General features: G+C 43.3%; 1 pseudogene; it reads left to right on the top strand.

Annotated features, from left to right (window-relative positions):
• The first annotated feature begins 3,057 nt into the window (after positions 1 to 3,057).
• Positions 3,058 to 4,195, top strand: LOC108767637 (uncharacterized; annotated as a pseudogene).
• Positions 4,196 to 5,186: the final 991 nt, after the last annotated feature.

The following is a 5,186-nucleotide window of genomic DNA, read 5'->3' as shown; positions in this document are numbered from 1 at the left end:
CCGCCGCTGCCGCCGTGGGCCGCCGCCACCCGCCCGTAAAAGTACGACAACCTCTTTTTTATTTTGTCTTTTTATAACTTAGTTTTCACAATACGCTGTGTTCTTTCCTTTTTCTTTTACTAGGACAAAGGATGGGTAGTAAAATAAAGTACATATATATATATATATATAGTGATGCGAACGAATTTATTTTTATTCATATCTTATTACACCGATTTTTCTCATTTTATAATATTCTTTTGCGATCAGCAGCGGTTTCTGGAAAAAAGAGAATAAAAAAACTTTTTGAAAAAACACTATTCGCTTTTTCAGCAGAGAATAATATGCATTACACTAGTCACCGTAAATGCAATACCTTATGGCTTATATTTTGATTGCGCTGATAATGAGGAACTCGTTGGTGACTTTAATGCTTTTTCGTTGGGACATTCCCAATATCTCGGGTTTTCCTTCGATTGTGGTGGGGGACTTGGCGGACCTTGCTGTAAGGGACGGTACCCCTTGCGCTCGATCGATTTTCGACGTATATATTTTTTACTCGATCCATGTCTTATCGCTCGTAATCGAAGTTTACGATTAAACGAAAAAAGCTTTGTACACTGTTTATGTACACTGTCAGATCGGTGACATGTCGCGACGTGCTAAGAGAAGCGCCGATATTTCGGCTGCTAAACAAAAAAACATAACTCTTCTGCAGTAAATGTGGAATGCAGGATGTACAGGTATCCACACAAAGGCGAATACTCCGAGTCGAACGCACCCCCTTTTTTTGTCAACGATTTCTCTTTTATTACTTGAACATGCGTTCTCTCGTCTAGATAATATTTACTTAAATTCTACGATCGACAATCTAAAAATTAAAAGCTATATGCTTTGTGATCCCATATTTTATTTTATCAACTTCCCGTTGTTTGACGAGAAAACGCCCTTCAACTTGCTTTTACGCGTCTGGAAATATGATTTTCTCTACATGGTTTGCCATAAATTTTATTGCCATGGATCTGACGATTCTGAGGATCTATGTTTTTGCTTATGTTTCCAATATCGTTGGGAAGATTTCTAATGACACGTTTCTTGAATATTGCCATTCTCGCCGATCGGTGACGTTCGAGTTTTATATTCGTGCTTTGTCCTAATGACTATTTTTTGTCGGAATTTTCACGAAACGGAGAAATAGTGGAATCCACTGGACATGACGAAATATATATAGAGCATAAGTGCTCAACACCTCAGTTGGTGCCTTGAGAGATTGTCGAATCGGTCGCAATAAGAGTGGTGCGAAAAGTGTGGCTAACCATCGTGCGAACATCGTGGATATAGTCGAAAATATTGGAAACGTGGATCCTGAATAGTTCGCGAATATTTGAGATGAAATGTGTTTTATAATAGAAATGGAAGTAGATTTTGAAGAGATACTGAATGAAGATTCATCCGACGAAGAATCTGTGTTATCCGACGACACCTGTTTTGTCAGTGACGCGAGCGAATACGAAACGGATCTTGAAGAAAAATTTATACCAGCTGCAGAAATTTGTGCACTGAACGATTGCACCAAATACTGTATGATTCAGTCTTATTACACAACTGGCGGTCCTTTAACCGTATGTGCTGCATGCATGGTGCTTTTAGCTAACATTGACACCGTGGGAATGCATTTTATAAAGAAACATAGTATCAATTATATTGATGCGCTGAGCGGTCGGTTTTGTACGAACTGCAGAGTAGCATTGTACATTACATATCCATGCAACAGATGCCCACAGTGCACAAATTAAAAACTATTTTGAACAGTATTGTGAGCGAGACATGGAAAACCGTGACGTTGTAAATGATGTGTTGTACGTTCTCGGTAATCAGCGAAAGAGAGAAATAAATGATGTGCGAATATCGCCGGTGCAGTTTCTACGCGACCGAGAGTTAGGTATACGCGGTGAGAAACATGGAAAAATTATAACATCGTCCGTTTCTGTCTGGTCTTTACTCGCGCGACAGAGAGTATACGCGATTACGAGAAGAATGTAAGAACGATGACAATAAAAATATAAATGTCAATGTAATAAAGGACGATTATTATTGGGCGAAGAAAATCGCAGATAAGATACAGCGTTGGTGCACGTGCATTAAGATTCCCGCGGGTAATGACAAGTGTGTCGAACTGTTGATTATTGACAATATGTGGCAGGAGCTTCGTGATTATATACCAAATTTGTTTTTCGATATATGCAACGATCGATGCTTTGAGTGTGAACAGTGCATTTTCGCACATAAACATAATGGCACAGTGATAGAACGTTATCACGTTCTAGATACGAGGCGGTGCTGCAACGTATGTAAACGAGTCATGTGCAAGTGCTCCGTGGAAGAGTGTGACGTGATCTAAAGACTTTGATTTTAAAAACATGGAAAATCACGAGCGAGTGGAACGCGAACTGTAGCAGTGCGGTCAGGTCGCTACTCTGGTTGAGTGTTTCGCGTGGCTGCAACGATGCGACGAGTGCATCGAGCGGCTCGAAGAACTTTGTCGTGCCAAGCATCCGCGCCTCGCCGTTGGACATAGACAATTCGCGGTGGCGAGGATCGCGCGACTCGCGGGTGCAAAGTCGCAATTGGAGCGACGTTTTGTACACGTTGGTGGCGAGTAGCGGGTACGCGAGTGGCAACGAGCAATCTCTCGTATGGCGTGAGATCGACGCCGCATTCGAGAGTCGTATAGTGACAGGCGCGGTGATAAACTCTAATCACATCGAGCCGCGACAGTTTTTGGAAGACGCTGGCAATATAGTGTTCGAGCGAGTGCGAGACGTTGTAGAAAGACACGGTAGTGTAAAAGTGAACACAGCGTTCAATGGCGACTTCGCGACAAAGGATAAACGTGCTAACAAGAGTATAATTACAACGAACAGCGAGATATATAGATGCACCGATATACGCGAGTGGTACGAACGGCACGTCGTCGAGCCTATCTTGACATCGCTCGAAGAGTTTCAGGAACGTGACAGTGGGTGGGCGCTGTCGCGAATCCTTAACTTGACTGTTAACGTGAACAAACTAAATCCTATGCATGCGGGATGCCATATCGAAGTGCCGCGGGAAATTGTGATGAAACGAGCGGTGATCAGTGTGCGTACGACGGACAATGCGTGCTTCGCGTGGTCGGTGATCGCCGCTCTATATCCGGCTGAAAAGTATACGGAGCGAGAATCGTCGTATCCACATTACACTGCAGTGTTAAATCTCACAAACATTGAGTTTCCGATGACATTAAAAGACATTTCAAAATTCGAACGTTTAAACGCTGTGTCAATCAACGTGTACGGCATCGAGAATAAGCAGATCCTTTCTCTACGACTCACAGGCGACAAGAAGAAGAAGCACGTCAATCTTCTGTACCTGCAAAATCCACGCGACGACGGCGTAGGCCACTTTGCGTAGATAAAGAACCTGTCGCACCTCGTGAGATCGCAACTTACTGGGAAAAAGGTTAAGAAATATTTCTGCGATCGGTAAGTATTATAAGAAAAGTGAACATAATAAGAAAAATAAAAAACAATATGTAAAAAATAATTTCTCTATTTACAGATGTCTTCACTATTTTGGATCGAGCCAAAAATTGCAGACGCACGAAGTGGACTACCAAAAACTGAACGACTGCTCCATCCGCCTGCCGAGCGAGAACGATAGATGACTCGAATTCAGCAACCACCGCAACCAGGAACGAGTGCCGTTCGTAGTGTACGCTGACCTGGAGTGCGTCCTGCGGAAAACGGAGCCTGACAAGGTAAACGTGCCAACGTCGTACGCGTATCAGCGGCATGAAGCGTTTAGTATAGGATACTACGTGCACTGCTCGTACGACAATTCATTGTCATCGTATCAGTTCCGTCGCGACGAAAACTGTATAGCGTGGTTCGCGCGACAGCTCAACGATTTGGCGCATCGCGTAAAAGATATCATATCCGCCAACGTGCCCATGGAAACGTTATCCAAGTAGCAATGGGAGGCGTACCGCAGCGCGACGCATTGTCATATTTGCGAGAAACTGTTCGCGCCGGACGATACGCTGGTCCGCGATCATTGCCACTTAATCGGTAGATACCGCGGTCCAGCACATACAAATTGTAATCTTAATTATAAAAATTCGTATAATATTCCAGTTGTATTTCACAACTTGTCGGGGTACTACGCGCACTTATAATTAAAGAAATAGCTACCGCGTACGACGGACATGCGGATATACTTCCTATGACAAAAGAAAAATATATTTCATTCACGAAACATGTCGATAGCACCAAAGATAAAAATGAAAAAAATTTTCAAAAAAATTGCGTAAAATTAAGGGTTATTGATTCCTATAAGTTTCTAAATGCAAGTCTCGATAAATTGGTGTCGTATCTCGACAAAGATAAATTAAAAATTGTACGTTCCGAATTTTCAACTTTGTCAGATGAAAAGTGTGAATTGGTAACTCGTATATAAAGGTATCTTTCCGTACGAATACATTGACTGCGATGAAAAATTGCAGAACACGCGCTTACCATCGCGAGAATTATTTTTCAGTTCATTGACGGGTGATACAGTATCCGAGAGCGATTACGCTCACGCCGTGAACGTATGGCAGCGATTCTCCATTCGAACGCTCGGCGAGTACAGCGATCTATACTTGAAAACCGATGTATTGTTATTAGCCGACATTTTCGAAAATTTCCGCAATAGTTGTGTCGCGAGTTACGGTCTCGATCCCTCGCATTATTATACACTGCCAGGTTTCACGTGGGACGCAATGCTAAAACATACGCGCGTAAGATTTGAGTTGCTCACCGACATCGATATGGTCATGTTTATCGAGCGCGGTATACGCGGTGGCCTCAGTCAATGTTCCGGCAGATACGCGCAGGCTAATAACAAGTATATGCGTTCGTACTCATCGAAACCGTCGTCGTACCTTATGTACTATGATGTGAATAATCAGTATGGATGGGCGATGTGTCAACCATTGCCGTACGCCGAATTTCGATGGGTCGAAGACGCCGCAAACTTTGACGTGAGCGCGATCGCTCCGGATTCGCCTACCGGTTATATTCTCGAGATCAATCTCGAGTATCCACAGCGTCTGCACGACCGACACACTGACCTACCGTTCTGTCCGATGCGCGATAAGCCACCCGGCAAGCGCGAGAATAAACTTC

Source organism: Trachymyrmex cornetzi, unplaced genomic scaffold, assembly GCF_001594075.2.
Source record: "Trachymyrmex cornetzi isolate Tcor2-1 unplaced genomic scaffold, Tcor1.1 scaffold703, whole genome shotgun sequence".
Taxonomy (NCBI): Eukaryota; Metazoa; Arthropoda; class Insecta; order Hymenoptera; family Formicidae; genus Trachymyrmex; species Trachymyrmex cornetzi.
The sequence above is the reverse complement of the archived record's forward strand: the minus strand, read 5'-3'. Positions and strand labels throughout refer to the sequence as shown.